The 18,600-nt window shown below is 49.1% G+C and overlaps 1 protein-coding gene across 4 annotated transcripts in view; it reads left to right on the top strand.

Moving 5' to 3' along the window:
• Positions 1 to 6,031: 6,031 nt before the first annotated feature.
• Positions 6,032 to 18,600, top strand: part of CASP8AP2 (caspase 8 associated protein 2) — a 200,672-nt gene continuing 188,103 nt past the window's right edge. Inside the window, exon 1 of one of the 4 annotated variants that reach the window (XM_078648263.1) lies at positions 6,032 to 6,060. The gene's annotated coding sequence lies outside the window, so the exon portion shown is untranslated. Of the gene's footprint in view, positions 6,061 to 6,355; positions 6,660 to 18,600 lie in introns of those variants that run through there. The other 3 variants (XM_078648261.1, XM_078648260.1, XM_078648262.1) reach the window with 3 other exon arrangements.

The following is an 18,600-nucleotide window of genomic DNA, read 5'->3' as shown; positions in this document are numbered from 1 at the left end:
AACATACTTTGTTTGGGCATACTACTAGTTGTGATAGGCCCCCAGTACTGGGATACTAAAATCCTGAGTTTGGCAGTTACCCCATATAACGCCCCTCTCACTCCACTCTTGCTTCATCTTTGCGGGTGGGCCTCCTGTGGTTTCTAGGACACAGGCTGGGTGATATGGTGAGATGGCATTGCCTCAGGATGATCCACTCCCCACATGCTGCTCACTCCACCCTCACATCGTCATTGCCCCTCTAGCTGACATTCATTTCCTCACCTTGAACATTCAAGTCATTGACACTGCTAGAAAGCGCTATGCAGTCTATTCCTATATCTTGCACCAGCAAGAGCAGATCATCTTTTTCCAGGAGACTCATGTCACAGCAGGTGAACTTGTGCAGGTGTTGGAGGGGCGTAAATGTGCGCCACCATCTACTCGGCATATGCACAAGGCGCCCTGATATGGGTCCGTCCTGGTGTCTCCTTCCAGGAAACAAATATGACTATAAACAAGGAGAGACGCTACATGCTCCTCGACAGTGGGCCACTACTTCTTGGGAGCATCTATGAACCCAAAACTAAGTAGGGGGTCTTCTGGGATACTGTCTCCACCATACTCGCCAATAGAACTACGGTTCCATGGGTGTTGGGTGGCGACTACAATTGTGTGCTCAATCTGGCACTGAATAGGAGGCCATCACCCATTACCTTGCTTTCACCCACAGGCGCAGGCGGACCGCATCCGGAGCTGGGCACACCACTGGCCACTTACGGATGCATGGCGATCCTGAGATCCTGGATCTCGGCCTTACTTCTTTCACTCCATACTCCACATTTTACACATTCGGCTTCACCGTTTCCTTTGTTGTACCTTACTGGTGCCCCTTGTCCAACACTCAAGATTATATGAGCCGCGTTGGTTGTGATCATGATGCACATATCATGGCCCTCAGATGGGCTCCCTTATACCCGCCGACCCCTACATGGAAGCTACCATGTGATTGTCTGTAAGATCTGGTGTTCCGGGAAGAGCAGGTAGACGACATCTGACATTGTTTTTCTGCAAACCATAATACAGCCTTCTGCAGGGCGCTTGAGTGGGATGCCTTTAAGGGGGTGACGAGGAAGTCTATATTCAAAAGGTAGGTGGAGTCCTCAGGACCCTGGAGAGGGAAATAGTGACAGCCGAGCAGAACCTAGCTGATTTGGGCAAAGCAGCTGATACTAGCGCCAGCTCACCCCACAACTCTTAGAGGCAAAACCTCCTACGCTGTCTCCTTAGAAGATCCACTCTGCTATAATTTCATGGCCCACGCACCTAAAGTTCACAAGTAAGGGGGATAAATCCGGCAGACTCCTGGCCTGGCTACCCCAACAGGAGCCAGTAGCCCGCCCCATCAGCGAAGTGATTGACCTTGCAGGCAACAGTGCTTGTACACAAGCTGATATACTACAGGCCACTACGAATACTATTCGGCCATCTACAGGGCACCACCAGATGCTGCGATGGATCCCTGCAATACGTTCCTGATGTGCATTACCCTCCTGCGTATCTCGCCCTCCACCAGACTCTCCCTGGATCCGACAATCATGCAAACGGATGTGACGCAGGCGATCCGCGGCCTCACCTGGAACAAAACACAGGGATTAGACAGTCTACCCCTGAAATATTCCAGTGCTTTTTCGTCACTCTTGGCATCCCGTCTCGTGGAAATGTATTCCTGCATTCACTCTGAGAGTCCCTCTTGGTCTCCCTCCTTAAACCAGATAGAGATCCCATACAGCTGACATCTTATAGGCCCATAGCCATCATCTGGCTGACTATAAAATCTTGGGCAAAATCCTAGCTGACAGGTTCGCCCAGGTCCTCCTAGAACTGGTCACATGAACCAAAATAGCTTTGTTCCAGGCCGCGGTATCCCAGAATATCCGTTGCCTCTTTCACGTTTAAATAAAGGGGCGATTCCGACTAGCATCTTGTCATTGTTGATTTGGAGAAAGCATTTGACACTCAAACATGGCACTATCTTTTTGCAGTACTCAACTCACGCGGGGATCAGGCTCAGACTACTAGCCTACACCATAATTACTGTACCCCAAGCCGACCTTACGGATTCGCCTGGGCTGCCTCATCTCGACCTCCTTCCTGGTTGGCCGCGGAACGAGACAGGGATGCCCACTTTCCCTGCAACTGTTTGTGCTTTCAATGGAACCCCTTGCAATACAGCTGCATGGGGTGGGTCAGGAGTGGGACATCCCACTCGCTGGCTGGACGCACACTGTGTCTCTATAAGCGGGCAACCTGCTCTTATACATACAAGACATAATGACGGACCTTACGCCACTTGGAGACACCCTAGCAGATTATAGCTCCACTATTGGTCTACGAGTCACCTGGGCTAAATTAGACATATACCTGATCTGCTGTGTGATATATAGCTCAGCGACACCTGCCACTGGAATGCTTAGGTAACCCATTACATAGGGGTCTACCTCTACCATAATCCCTAGGACCTATATGAGGGTAACCTCTGCAAAGCCTTTGTGAGAATTAGAACCCTGGTGCATTTCTGGCAGTCCTTTCCTCTTGCCTCTATAGGCAAAGTCGCCTTGGCGAAGATACTTTACCCTGCCTTTTATAATACTTTACGAACCTCCTGGTTATTCCACCACGTTCCTACTTTAAGGAACTAGACTCTTAGACTCTCTTCTCTGCACACTAATTTGGGGTGCCAGGCACAGGCGGGTTACTTTTACCAAATTGCAGCTGCCGGTGGAACGGGGAGGTCAGGGAGCTCCCTCCTTCGAGGTGTATTTTCTTGCAGCACAGCTACAGTGGTTATCCTGATGAACGGCTGGGCGCTATTTGGACAAAGCCTGCACCAAACACAGGCCCCAGTCGATATCAACGACCCAAGGCTTCTCCCTTCTGAAAGATCTGCTCCCTTCCCCTTCTCTACCTCTAGTTGGTCTCCTTCGTGGCCTGGGTTTTTACACTACCGGAGAACTGAGGGTCTGGAAAGACCGCTTGGTGCTTCCATCATGTGACCTCTTTGCCTAAAGCCATCGCCTCCCCTTCGGCCAACTTGCCAAGGAGCATGACCTTCCACCAAGACTGTCCTTTTGCACAGACAGCTCAGTCACGTGTCACGCCCTTTGGGACCACTCGGAGGGGGAACGCGCCACACATCCAGTTCTACAGACCATCCTAGTTATGGACGCCGGCTGTCACCTATCAACCTGGCTATATAAAGCCTTACGTGAATTGACGACCATCCCCCTCACAGCACTGCGCCAAAAATGGGAAGATGCTACACGACAGTAGTGGGATCGGACACTCGAGTTTCCCAAAAATATCTGTCGCAACTGGTTTTAAAAACATACAATTCTTCATACTCCATAGGGCCTATTTAACCCTGGCTCAGCTATATTACTATCTTCCCGGAAGGCAGTTTGATTGCCTACATTGCCGAGCTCCTGACGCGGACCTCATGCACATGCTGTGGTCTTGTCCTGTCCTCCTGAATTATTGCCACTCAAACCGCACCACCCTCCTCAAATTCATAGAACTATCAGACATTCACACATAGGAATCATGCTCTATTGGCATATTTAAGCGTAAAAAACAACAGAAAACACATCCACTCTGGGGCCCTGGCACTTCGACTCCCCAAAGGCACAATAACACTCCACTGGTGCTCCACCACAGCCCCCGCAGTGGATGTATGGCAGGGAGAAGTGAGCAAATGGGGCAGAGCAGAAGACACCCTCCGTCACGAGGAGGTATAACAGCTGCGCAAAAAACCTGTCTCCCCCTAGTGGGCCACCCTGCTTACACACTTCCAGCGGGAGGTGAGAAATGAACCCATGTGAATGCATTATGTGCTCCACGCATACGCTATAATTACCACCCCAAACAGGGAAACCCACATTAAAGTTTACCCACAGTAGTCCTTTGTTCGCTTTCGCACACCTGGCATGACCCCACATGCCAACTCGCCTGCTCCACCATACTGTCCACAACACTCTCTACAAATTGCCATCACTACCATGCCCGCCCGCCACTCATCCAGACCCCTCCGTTCATTTTCAGTTGCGCCTCAATGCTGATCTGCTGCAGGTTGAACGCAGTGTATACCAAGGACAATACGGATCTCTGTACCTATATGCATACTGCGTTGATGTCTTGTTTAAGGCACTCAGGCACAACTATACTGAACTTCCTGTCCAGTGCTACTGTCTCCTGCTGTAAGATGTCACGTACTAATGTTGTTTGTATAGTAAAAACCAATAAAACCATATTTTCTTTTTTAATGGGGATGTCTCGCTCAAGGCATTTCACCAGAATGGACTGGAGTCTGTTGTAAAATTGTTCTTTTGCCTCTTCTTTGCTGTCATTTGTAGGTGCATTGCACTGGATAACGTTGATGCTCTTTTCCTTTGTGTGGAAAGTTGCTGTGATGATACTGGGACAGTGGGCTTCCCATTCAATCAGAGCTCTGTTGGCTGCTGGTGTTAGTATCAGTGCTACTCCCTGAGTATGTGAGGCATTTTATCCCTCATGCCCATACTACAGCAGCATTACTCCAGGTGCCAGTCTTTTCTGTTCGGACATCGTACATCTGGTCTTGCTCATGCCATATATTTACAGATGTTTTGTGGGGTGTACAGCTGATAGGGGTTCACGTGCAACTAGACAAGACCCTAAATCGTTATGTGAATGCAGGATATTCTGTCCGGTGGTCATACCCCAAGGTCCACGAGGTGGAAGACAAATGTCAATAAGGAGACAGGTCCTGCTGGCTATACATAGGTTCTTGGAATAAATGCTTCAGATTCAGGGGGTGATGCACTAAAATTCATCATTTTATTTTTTTAAACAAATGATCGGAATGGCGTAAGAATTGAAAAACCGACACATGCTTCGCCCATATGGCTATCTCACCAAGGACTTTCTCAAGGCATATACATCGTAAATTATATTTGTCTCTGTCCTATCGGAACAGACATAAAGTAATGGCCTGCGGGCGCTCTCTACGGTCTGGTACTATCTTACAGGAGGGAAAAACAAAGAGAAAACAATTACTCAGGAAAAAGCAATGTTTTGAGCCTCTTTCTGAAGCTGAGATAATCATCTATATGGCAAAGGTCCACGGGTAGCAAATTCTCCAGTACTATGAATCCTTGCAGGACGGGGAAGTCATGAATAAGATAGCTGTATTAGCGCAGTTCAATGTGTAGGTTCCTGTGCCAGGGTGATCGTCACCAAAATTATAGCAATGGTAATACACAGTTAAGCTTTAAAGTTGATTTATTACCACATAAATACCCTGGCACAAGTGGAGCAGGAGCAGCTGCTACACTGACTGTTCTCCAGATCTGCCCTTGTTACATTCCGTTTTACATCTCAACATTGTAATAGAGGATTCTTACCAGATGCCAATATAGGGACAACATTAGTAACACATATATTTCAAAAGGTATGACTAGACAGAACAGAGTCACAACAATAAAGCTGTTAAGATTGATGTACAAAAATAAACGAAACCCTTTTAAACTAGAATTTTCAATTTGTAACCATTGAATTTACAGAAGTATGCAGGACAGACTCGTAGATCAAGACATTCGCGTTTTAGATAAAATAAATGCACTTAGTAAGTAAACCTTCCAGAAGATGCCCATCAAGAGCAATGCTGAGGAGAAGCAGAACTGAGAAGCACTAGAGTTTGAAATATTGCCGCGCGTGCAAACAGGAAACCGGGCAGCTGGTGACGTCGGCAGTCCTTTCAGCACTCTTCTGCTAAGAACTTGAAGTTGTACAATCCGAGATGTACAATAGGGATTTTGAGGCCGGCCGCTCAGCTGTACGAAGGCAAAGAAACCTACAAAAGCAAAGAAACTTGACAGCCAACACTAACTACGACAGCACGAGTTTATATTGTTCTCATGGGTACTTCTTTTGTATTGATGTTTCAAAACGGAAGTAGAATGATGTAATACTGGTTCACAGCAAATAGGAGTGCGCTTACTGAAACCGGAAGTGATGTACGGGCAGGGAATCTGAGCGTTTTTGGTATGCATATACTTTCTGGTTTCTGTTCAGAGCGCTTTATTTAGACGGTTTTGGGCAGCTCAGTGCGTTATTTAGGTCTTTCCGAGCGCTTCAGCACAAAGAGAGCGAAATATAACACGCGAGCGCTTGTATTTTAAGGAACTCACATGCAGTGCACGCACCTACACTCGACGTGAAGGGTCTGATGTATGTTTTCCCCCCATACCTTTCCCTTTATGTTTACGCAGACGCCTATAGCTGCCGTTGGCTTTTTACAGAAGCTTGGAGGGGGTGAGAGGGCGGACTGAAGCCACTTCAGCCGCTGGAAAGTGGCAGTACAGGGACACCTCTGCTGCAGCTCTGGGGACTTCGGCTCCGCCCTTCCCCTGACACGGCAGGGACGCGTCACGTGCGTGCGACGGAGCCTCCGCTGATTGGCTCCAAGAGCCTGGCCTGGCAAGGCTGTGTGGAGTGAAGCCTGTGAGCCCGAGCCCGGGAAAACTAGAGGCCCAGCGACTGGCGCCCACCGGGGACCCGGTGGAAGAGTAGCAGCGGGACTCGCCGGACTGTCCTCGCTGCTCCTTCCGGCATCCTATACAACGAAGGCTGGCTCAGAGCGGGTGAGCATGCGAGCTTCCCGTGTAGTACAGCCCTGTGCCAGGCTAGTGGCGGGGAATGCACAGGGTAGGGGAGGAGGGGCGGCCAGCAACAGCAGTTTTGTTCCTCGCTCCCTGCGAGTATGGCGGGTTCTCTTTTCTGTGGAGAACAGGACGTTCACCTGCTCACTCTGGAATGCTCTTCACAGTTGATGCACAACTCAACCACTGCTAACAAACCCAGCCGACTCAATAGACTGCGCCACTGTCTCATAATCAAAACACTTCAGTATCACAGCTGCGTGGATATTGAGCACTATACAGAATGAATGTCGCAGTGAGTAATCACTTTAGGTATTTGCAATGCAGGACATTGTCCCAGTGTGGCCTGGCTACAGAATGCAGTTAGCTCAGACTACCTCACACTAACTTTAAAAGGCTAACAGTCGTGTTTAATATGTATCCTAGTGCCTGGGATTTTAACGATATGTTTCCTTAATGCGTGTTTGCACGCAAAGCTCAAGCATTGCGCGTGAGAAATACAGGATTGGACCTGGTATCAAAAATTAATGTGATCGCCAATAAATCCCCTCCACTGTCAACATAATGCACATCTCCATCTGACAATCAGTGACTATATGAAATCGCACAACGAACATTGTTAATAGCCTAAAACATACCATAACAAAGTGGTTGCTTAAACCAGCGACCCGAACTGTATATTTGGTCCCAACACCCTACTAATTCTTTCAGAATTTGTTTTCGCATTTTAAACACAGCCATCTGATAAGGTGCGCATAAATGAACTTTTTAAATCAATTAAAAAGCCAAAATCTGGTTCCTACCGCAGCCTGTCATTTATGGGGTGATACGCGAGTGGGGTCCCTAATCCTGTTTGGGTTGTAGAGTAGCCTGCTACTCACATAAAAGCACTTCAACACCTCATCAGGGGTAGCAAACGCTATATAAATGCAAACCTTTTCTCTTTCTTTATTTATAAAGTTTTATGTAGCGCTAGCTAGACCCGTGAGTATCAGAGCGCTTTACATCCACAAAGGAAAAGAAAAAATGTAGCAATACATCGCAGGACATGAGGATACACAAAGATATAAGCAAAGACATCATACTTATGTATACAGTGAAGGGGAGCAGATGCAGGTGGTTGAAACAGTCAGATAACCACCATCTTTGAAGGTCGGATTGAGAGGGGAGTCCATTAGGTTATTGATGCCTAGGTTGGTTGATTTGGTCAGTAAAGTATTGGTAAGGAGCAGGAGTTTCAGGTCCTTTTTTGAAGCATGCGAAGGAGGGGTTGCATCTGAGGTCATTAGGGAGTGCGTTCCACATCCTGGGAACGTTACCAGAGAAGGATCGGTATTGGGTCCTTTTCTTTTTCAGTTTCGGGGGGATGAGAAGTGAGTTGGTGCTTATCAGAGTTCTGGATTTTCCTGCTTTTACCAGTTTGCTGTTTAGGTAGTTGGGGGATTGGGCGTGAAGGGCCTTGTGTGTGATGCAGGCCAGTTTATAAATACATTTACCTTCCAAGGGAAGCCAGTTGAGTGATTTGAGGGTAGATGTGATGTGTTCAAATATTTTTACACCACTTATGAGTCAAACTGCTATGTTAAGGACTGACCTTAGTGGGGCTAGGTGAGCTTTTGGTGAACCTGTTAGGAAGGCATTCCCGTAATCCAGTTTAGAAAGGACTAGGGATTGTACAATTGTATTGAGATCATCCTGGGGAACGAAAGGTTTCATTTTCTTGAGGTGTTTTAGAGAGAAAAGTGCATCTTTTGCAGAGTTCTTGATGTGGTCTTTCATTGACAGGTTCTTATCCAGGGTAATGCCTAGTGACTTTACCGAGTTGGATAGGACGAGGGAGCAGTTTAGAGCATCAAGATTCTTGACCCAGTTTTGAATAGGTCGTTGGTTACTTTTCGGAGAGAACAGTATTAATTCCGTTTTGTCTGGGTTTAGCTTTAAGTGGTTTGCTTTAAACCAGGTTTGGATCTTGGTTAGCGTGACATTGAGGTGTTGGACTTCTTTGGGTGATTTGATTTTGTAGTATATTTGTGTGTCATCTGCATAAAGGTGGTATTGAACCCCTGCTTGTTTCAGAATAATTGCAAGGGGTACCATGAAGAGATTGAAGAGGGACGGTGAGAAGATCGATCTTTGCGGGACTCCAAGTTTGACTCGTTTTGGTACTGAGAGGCAGGAGTTGATTTTAATTAGTTGCGAACGGTGCTGAAGGAAGGAAGTGAACCATTCTAGTACTGTGCCATTAATGCCAGCGCGCCACAGAGTCTCAGGTATAGCTGGATGGTTTATTGTGTCGAATGCCGTTGATAAGTCAATAAGGATGAGGAGACAGGCCTCACATTCATCTAAGGCTCTGTGGATATCATCTGAAATATTGAGCATCGCTGTTTCAGTGTTAAACCTTTCCTGAAACCTGATTGAAAGGTGTCAAGGAGGTTGAAGTCATCAATATGTTTGTTGAGTTGTTGAAGCTAGGAACAGAAGGTTGGAGATAGGTCTGAGGTTGTTGAGCTTGTTTGGGTCGGCTCCTGGTTTCCTGAGTATAGGGGTGATTTGTCCTAATTGTAGGAGGGAGTCTGGACACAACCTGATGTGAGAGAGGCGTTGGTGATTTTTGTCCCGAAAGGGGCAATGATGTGGTTGAGTTTTTTTTTTTACTATTGTGGTTGGGAGGGGGTCCATAGTGTGGGAAGTAGGCTTTAAGCTGGCAATTATATTGAAGACTTTGATTTCTGACACGAGTTCGAAGTTCGACCAATTAGCGCAATTTTTCAGTTGGAAGCGCGTCTGTTGTCCGTTGTATGATTTCGATCTGTTTGGTCAGGACTGGTTAAAGGGGGGCAGGTTGCGAGGTGGGGGGATTTGAGGTTTGGAAGAAGGATTGCTCAATTTTTGTGACTTTATCTGTGAAGAAGCTGGCGATTTCTTCGCATCGATCCTTGGTGGCTATTATTTCTTGTGGGGAGTGTGCCATTTTTTTGACTTAACAATGTTGAAGAGTTCTCTAGGCCTATTCTTCGCATGGTCTAGTTGGCTGTGGAAGAACGTAGCCTTTTCTCTAAAAATTCGTTTTTTTTTTCTGCCAGCCAGGTGGACCTAAGTTACGCTAGGTGGTGAGTCGAAGGGTTTAGTCTCTAAGCCCTTTCCGATTGCCTGAGTTGTTGTCTTTTGTTATTAAGATCTACGTTGAAACAGGATTTAGATTTGGTAGACCTCAAAGTTTTGAGTTTGAGTGGCGTTACTTGATCGAACACCTCTGTCATTGTGGAAGTAAAGTGGGCTGTGATGTCATTGGCAGTCATATTAGAAGCCTGGGGTTGTAGGTGGGCATGAATCCTGGATCCCAGTTCGGTTTTAGGGACTCATTTGGTGTTCCTGGTCCACTGCTTTGGTTTGTCAGATCGTATTGGTTGGTTTCTGCCATGCGAGTTAGTATTAAACAGTATGAGGTGATGGTCAGACAGCTCAATGGGAGAAATCGATCTCAGAGAGACCAGCTAATTTTTGGTGATGATCCTATCCAGTGTTCCTCCTTTGATGTGTGTTGGTTCATTGCAGTGTTGTTTGAGGTTGGTAATTTCAAGCAGGTTGGAGAGGTTCTGGACTGTGGTGTCTTCTGGGTTGGTCCAGTGGATATTGAAGTCACCCAGGAACACATCTCCTGTGTCTGTTAGGGAGAAGTGAGTTATTAGGTCAGTTAGTTCTTCAGTGAAGATGGTATGTTCACCAGGAGGATGGTAGATGGTGTGACATTTGATGGGCGTGGTGCCTTTGACTGTAAGTTCAACACCTAGGTGCTCAAGAGTCCGGTATTCTCTGTATTTTAATCTGGTAAACTGTATTCCTTCTTTGTGGATGATAGCTAGACCAACACCTGTTTTTATCGGTCTGTTGTGTCTGATGATGTTGTATCCTGGAGGGGTGAGAAGGTCTAGGATGGGGGTAGAATGGTAATTGAGCCAGGATTCTGTGAGGAATGCGATGTCTATTTCTTCCGCGAGTATAACTTCAGCAATATCTTCTATCCCTCCACTATCTTTCTCAATCTAAATAACAGACCAACATATCCACTGCTCAGATTACTTCATATTTCACCATACAAATTCACCACCAATCCTTTATGGGTTCTGGAGTAGCGTGCTACTTGCCGAAAATGTGATTTAACACCTCATCAGGGGTAGCAAGAACTATATAAATGCCAAACCTTTTCCCTTTTCTATCCCTCCACTATCCTTCTCAATCCAATAACAGACTGACATATCCACCGCTCAAATGACTTCATATTTCACTATACTAATCCACCACTAATTCATTATCGGTTCTACAGTAGTGTGCTACTCGCCGAAAAAAAGGTTCAACGCCTCATCAGGGGTAGCAAGAGCTATATAAATGCAAACCTTTTCCCTCTGCGTTCCTTTCCAATCCAAATAATTGACTAACATATCCACCACTCAAATTTCTTTCATATTTCATACTAATTCACCACTAATTCTTTATGGGTTCTGGAGTAGCCTGCTACTCGCTGAAAAAGCGATTTGACGCCTTTTTGGGGGTAGTAAGAGCTATATAAATGCAACTACAATACACAACTCATGTTAAGACCCACGCTAACTTGATAATAGGTTTCTGTTTCTGCAAACGTATCACGCAGGCAGTCTGTAAATCAGCAATGCCTGTGTGGGATTTAAGAAAAGAATGGTAAAAGTGCATTATTTCGAATTTAGACCATGAGTACTGTTCGCTGGTATAAGTAGCCAAGCATAAGCATGTTGAAAGTGACATTTAGAAGTGTTGCCATATTCTTGAAATATTTTTATTACGATTTGATTACCATCCCTGGGTTTAAATATACTGCAGCATTTTATGGGAGCACACCTGCATTTCGGTTTCTGAAGATTAGAAAATTGCCACAGAATCCACAGGTTGAGAGTAACTTTATGGAGCCCGTGTTGTCCCAGGAAGTTATTGTCCTTCTACGAAATACCAGTAGGCTGAACCTTTTTATCTGTTGACAATTAGTCTGCTAAGTATGTATCCAGGCTGATCTAGTGTTTGACTTGGCCATTGCTGCTACTTTACAAACCTGCATTTGCCCGTCGGATTTGGACCCTGATCTACGACTGAACTGGCTTTTGAGTACATTTCCTCACTCTTGTGTACCAGCTGTGCAAATTTATCTCAGTGGAAGCGGTCATCTGAAGGCAAGTGGCCGATCCCAAAGCTATTAAGCTTTTATTGTTTTTCCTGTGAGTCTTTGTAATAATTGGTTTCCCAACGTAATTAATCAAGCAATCAATACATTTGTAGAGCGCACTACTTACCCTTGAGGGTCTCAAGGCACGGGGGGGGTGCTGCTACTGGTCGAACAGCCAGGTCTTGAGGAGTCTCCTGAAGGCCAGCAGGTCGTGGGTCTGTCGTAGGTGGATGAGGAGGGTGTTCCTGGTTTTAGCGGCGAAGTGGGAGAATGATCTGCCGCCGGCGGTCGCTCAGCGGATGCGGGGGACGGTGGCGAGGGCAAGATCAGTGGAGTGAAGCTGGTGGTTTGGGGTGTAGAAGGTGATTCGTTCGTTGAGGTACGCTGGTCTGGTGATATGAAGAGCTTTGTGAGCGTGGGTGAGGAGCTTGAAGGTGATCCTCTTCTTGACAGGGAGCCAGTGCAGGTCTTTTAGGTGGGCTGAGATGTGGCTGTGGCGGGTGATGTTGAGGGTGAGGCGTGCAGAGGCGATCTGTATGCGTTGTAGTCGTTTCTGGAGTTTGGCTGAGGTTCCTGTGTAAAGGGCGTGGCCGTAGTACAGTCTGCTGCTGACGGGGGCCTGGGTGACTCTCTTTCTGGTACCGGTGGGGATCCATCTGTAGATCTTGCGGAGGGTGTTGAAGCAGGAGAAGGAGAAGGCGTTCACTTGCTGGGTCATTGACTACGCGGAGTCCCGGATGACTCAGAGGTTGCATGCGCGGTTAGTGGGCGTCGGTGCAGCTCCCAGTGCCGTCAGCCACCATGAGTCGTCCCAGGCGGAGGGGGTGGCTCTGATGATGAGGACCTCCGTCTTGTCAGAGTTCAGTTTCAGGCGGCTGTTCGTCATCCATTCGGTGGATGTTGGATTTGGCGGTGGTGGGGGCCTTGGTGAGGGAGAGGATCAGGTGGGTGTTGGCGAATGAGAAGATGTTGAGGTCGTGTGATCTGGCGATGTTGGCGAGCAGTGCCATGTAGATGTTAAAGAGTGTCAGGCTGAGGGGTGATCTTGGTTTCTTCAAAGGGGAAAGGGGGGAGGCGGACACTATGGATTCTTCCGGTGAGAAATGAGGTGGTCCAGTGCTTGGTCGCAGATCCCTGCGTTGTGGAGGTGTGTGCAGAGGGTGAGGTGGCAGACAGTGTCAAAGGTGGCCGAGAGGTCCAGGAGGATGAGGGCCGCGGTTTCTCCGTTGTCCATCATGGCCCTGATGTCGTCGGTGGCAGCGATGAGCGCTGTGTCGGTGCTGTGGTTGCTGCGAAATCCGGATTAGGATGGGTCCAGGATGATGATCTTTTCGTTAGAAATGTTATAAAACAACATAGTTTACCTCCGGGCTAATTAAGGTAGGATCTGCTTTCAGTTTTTAGGTCTCGCCTGAGACGGCACGCATGCACTGCTCTGACGAGACTTTTACTAAGGGGGCTTCAAAAAGCTGACCACATGCTTTTTGTGTGGCCTAAAGCATGCGGTTACGCGCACAGGCGCCATCTGACGTTCCTCTCTCGTCATGGCTCATTAAGCGCATCGCTCACGGGCACCAATACAGCACGCGCACATCGCACACCACTCGCCAGACGTGCCTCCTTGTTTTGAATGCTTCCTGGACATTTTAAACACGCACACAAAGCTACCCAACAATAAACTATTGCGCTTGCCAAACTTCTTCGCACACTAAACAGACAGGTGATTTACGGCTTCTTTTTCTGGTTCTTCTTTTACTGTGACAAGCACGCGTGTGGCGTGTGCTTTAAAATATCCGCATTAGTTATTCACTCGTGCACGGCTCTCTTTTTAGGTCTCGCCTGTTGATGCGCATGCGCATCGAGCTTGCGAGCCTATTGCGGCTTAAACAGTCTTTAACCAAGTTGCAAGGAATCGTGGCGATTCCTTGCAGTGCCCGTGACTTTTAAGCTCAATGCGCATGTGCATTGAGCTTAAAAGCGCGTGCACATCAGTTCCCTCAGCCGCAATCGCCGTCTGTTCCCTCAGCCGCATTCCTCCGACCCCTTTTGAAGTGAAGCTTAGCTTCACTTCAAAGGCCCCGGCTTCTTCACACCCACATGCCGCTCTCCCCGCTCCGCCCCCTCCCCTGCCCGCCGTGTGCATTTCTTTTCTCCTCTTTGCTCCTCCAGCAGTTCTCTGTCACCTTTCCTTCTCTCCTCCCTTGTTCTATTTAATGATTTCCTCTTTCCTGCTCAAGGTGAAAGTCTGATGACAAAAGGGCTGCTGGCTAAAAATGAGTGGTACTGGCGGTCAATGATTGTTATTTTTCTCATCTTGCTTGTGTTCTGTTAAACAAGAAAGTGTTGTGACCCTTAATTGCGGGCAGCTTCACAGCAGGTTGTGGGGAGCCTGGCTTGCAACAGTGTCCGAAGTGTCTCCATCTGCTGCTGGCCTGCGTGCTTCCCACAGGGGGCCGGGCTAATTTTTCAGTCAATTAGCAGAAGGTCTGCCTTTGTTCTGCAAGTGCATCCCTTTCGCTCCCTCCCCCAGGGCTCTTCTTACACCGCGGACACTGCATTCAGATGTTGTGCTTTCTTGAAAAAAGCATATCATATTTTATTTCTCGGCTGACCTCTGTGACATTGTTGGGCAAACGCTGTCTCGGGCAATCACGGAAACCTGCATTGAAAGTGCTCGGAGCGCATTTTGATTCCTTTGTGATGAGCAATAAAAACAACTTGGCTTGACGAGTGTGTTAGCCTGTTTGCCAGCTCGTTATCGTTTCTTTTTTTTTTTTCTAAATTTGGAAAGCAATAAAGCAAGATCGGCAAAAAGAAAATTATTTTGTTAATACCATACACATTAATAAGGTCGGATGAGTACAAGAGCGACAACGAGGCAGCCATAAAACATTCTCGGGAACAAGTCATCTTTATATTGCTTTGAAATGAAGTGTGCAGGCTCATGAGTGAGGCGCTTTTGCAGCTTAATTCTTATTAGCAGAGCATGGCACCGGCCGTTGGTAAGCTTTAACAGTGCACGCCATTCAGAATGTATTCCAATCTTCTATTCAAACACAAGCTCAGGGATTCAGATGTTGTGCTTTCGCATCACACCCTCCCTCACTCACCCTTGCCCTCACTCACCCTCCCTCACCCTCACCCTCCCTCACTCACCCTCACTCACCCTCACTCACCCTCACTCACCCTCAATCACCCTCACCCTCACTCACCCTCAATCACCCTCACTCACCCTCACTCACCCTCACCCTCACTCACCCTCACCCTCACTCACCCTCACTCACTCACTCACCCTCACTCACCCTCACTCACCCTCACTCACCCTCACTCACCCTCACTCACCCTCACTCACCATCACTCACCCTCACCATCACTCACCCTCAACCCCTCACCCTCACTCAGCCTCAACCCCTCACCCTCACTCACCCTCAACCACCCTCAACACCTCACCCTCACTCACACTCACTCACCCTCACTCACCCCTACCCTCACTCACACTCACTCACCCTCACCCACCCTCACCCACCCTCAATCACCCTCACCCTCACTCACCCTCAACCCCTCACCCTCACTCACCCTCACTCACCCTCACTCACCCTCACTCACCCTCACTCACCCTCACCCTCACTCACCCTCGCTCACCCTCACCCACCCTCACTCACCCTCACTCACCCTCACCCTCACTCACCCTCACCCTCACTCACCCTCACCCACCCTCACTCACCCTCACCCACCCTCACTCACCCTCACCCACCCTCACTCACCCTCACTCACCCTCACTCACCCTCACTCACCCTCACTCACCCTCACTCACCCTCACTCACCCTCACTCACCCTCACTCACCCTCACTCACCCTCACCATCACTCACCATCACTCACCCTCAACCCCTCACCCTCACTCAGCCTCAACCCCTCACCCTCACTCACCCTCAACCCCTCAACACCTCACCCTCACTCACCCTCACTCACACTCACTCACCCTCACTCACCCCCACCCTCACTCACACTCACTCACCCTCACTCACCCTCAACCCCTCACCCTCACCCGCCCTCAATCACCCTCACCCTCACCCTCACCCACCCTCAACCCCTCACCCTCAATCACCCTCACCCTCACTCACCCTCAACCACTCACCCTCACCCACCCTCACCCTCACCCTCACCCACCCTCACCCTCACCCTCACTCACCCTCACTCACCCTCACTCACCCTCACTCACCCTCACTCACCCTCACTCACCCTCACTCACCCTCACTCACCCTCACTCACCCTCAATCCCTCACCCTCACTCAGCCTCAACCCCTCACCCTCACTCACCCTCAACCCCTCAACCACCCTCAACACCTCACCCTCACTCACCCTCACTCACCCTCACTCACCCTCACTCACACTCACTCACCCTCACTCACCCCCACCCTCACTCACCCTCACTCACCCTCAGTCACCCTCACTCACCCTCAACCCCTCACCCTCACTCGCCCTCAATCACCCTCACCCTCACTCACCCTCACTCACCCTCAACCCCTCACCCTCAATCACCCTCACCCACCCTCAACCCCTCACTCACCCTCACCCTCACTCACCCTCACTCACCCTCACTCACCCTCACTCACCCTCACCCACCCTCACCCTCACTCACCCTCACTCACCCTCAACCCCTCACCCTCACTCACCCTCACTCAGCCTCACCCTCCCTCAACCTCCCTCAACCCCTCACCCACCCTCATCCCCTCAGCCTCCCCCTCACTCACCCTCATCCCCTCAGCCTCCCCCTCACTCACCCTCAACCCCTCAACCTCACTTGCCCTCAATGACCCTCACCCTCACTCACCCTCAACCCCTCACCCTCAATCACCCTCACCCTCACTCACCCTCAACCCCTCACCCTCACTCACCCTCACCCTCTCACCCCTTCACCCTCACTCACCCTCAACCCCTCAACCCCTCACCCTCACTCACCCTCACTCACACTCACTCACCCCCACCCTCACTCACACTCACTCACACTCACTCACCCTCACTCACCCTCACTCACTCACCCTCACTCACCCTCACTCACACTCACCCACACTCACCCTCACCCTCACTCACTCTCAACACCTCACCCTCACTCACCCTCAACCCCTCACCCTCACCCTCACTCAGCCTCAACCCCTTACCCTCAATCACCCTCACCCTCACTCAGCCTCAACCCCTCACCCACCCTCAACCCCTCACCCTCACTCACCCTCAACCCCTCACCCTCACTCACCCTCAACCCCTCACCCTCACTCACCCTCAACCCCTCACTCACCCTCACTCAGCCTCACCCTCACTCACCCTCACCCTCACTCACCCTCACTCACCCTCACTCACCCTCACTCACCCTCACTCACCCTCACTCACCCTCACTCACCCTCACTCACCCTCACCCTCACTCACCCTCAACGCCTCACCCTCACTCACTCTCAATGCCTCACCCTCACTCACCCTCAACACCTCACCCTCACCCTCACTCACCCTCAACCGTTCACCCTCAACACCTCACTCACCCTCACTCTCACTCACCCTCACTTACCCTCAACCCCTCAGCCTCACCCTCACTCACCCTCACCCTCACTCACCCTCAACCCCTCACCCTCACTCACCCTCAACCCCTCACCCTCACTCACCCTCACCCACCCTCAACCCCTCACACTCACTCACCCACCCTCACCCTCAACTCCTCACCCTCACTCACCCTCAACACCTCAGCCTCACCCTCACTCACCCTCAACCCCTCACCCTCAACCCCTCACCCTCACCCTCACTCACCCTCACCCTCACTCACCCTCAACCCCTCACCCTCAACACCTCACCCTCAACCCTTCACCCTCACTCACCCTCACAACACATATTGTGTTACAATAGGTGTCACATTTGCGGAAGATAAAACTATCTAGAGATGTAGCATAACGACAAGAGCTGCCATATAAGTCACGTAAATACAAAACATGTTGCATTCCAAATGCTATAGGTGTCACATTTGCAAATGTTATAACTATTGGCTTTGTAAATGACAAAGCCATCAATATAGCTATTTTAACAACGCAAAAATAAATAAATTATGTCATTTACAAGACCAATAACTAGAACTTTTCTAATGCGAGACCTATTGCATTCCAACCCCACTTATCCACGCAACGCCACTCACACACGCAACGCCACTCACACACGCAACGCCACTCACACACGCAACGCCACTCACACACGCAACGCCACTCACACACGCAACGCCACTCACACACGCTACGCCACTCACACACGCAACGCCACTCACACACGCAACGCCACTCACACACGCAACGCCACTCACACACGCAACGCCACTCACACACGCAACGCCACTCACACACGCAACGCCACTCACACACGCAACGCCACTCACACACGCCACTCATCCACGCAACGCCACTCATCCACGCAACACCACTCATCCATTTGCAAAACGAAAAATGTGTAACTATTCTATTGCGAGACCTATTGCATTTTCAATGCTGTTTTTTATTTATTAACCATTCACTCTGTGGTTTGCGCACTCTGTTAAATTTTTTTATTTTTTATTATCCCACAGGGCAAGATAACAACATTAGCTGTGTGCTTTAAAATATCAGCATTAGTTATTCACTCCTGCACATTTGGAGGAAGTTCTTTACCATTATAACTAGCAAAGACTCTGTGTCACGGCAGCATCACTCAGCACCACCCCA

This window comes from Lissotriton helveticus, chromosome 6 (assembly GCF_964261635.1).
Source record: "Lissotriton helveticus chromosome 6, aLisHel1.1, whole genome shotgun sequence".
Taxonomy (NCBI): domain Eukaryota; kingdom Metazoa; phylum Chordata; class Amphibia; order Caudata; family Salamandridae; genus Lissotriton; species Lissotriton helveticus.
Note: the sequence above shows the minus strand (reverse complement) of the source record. Positions and strands in the feature narration are given on the sequence as shown.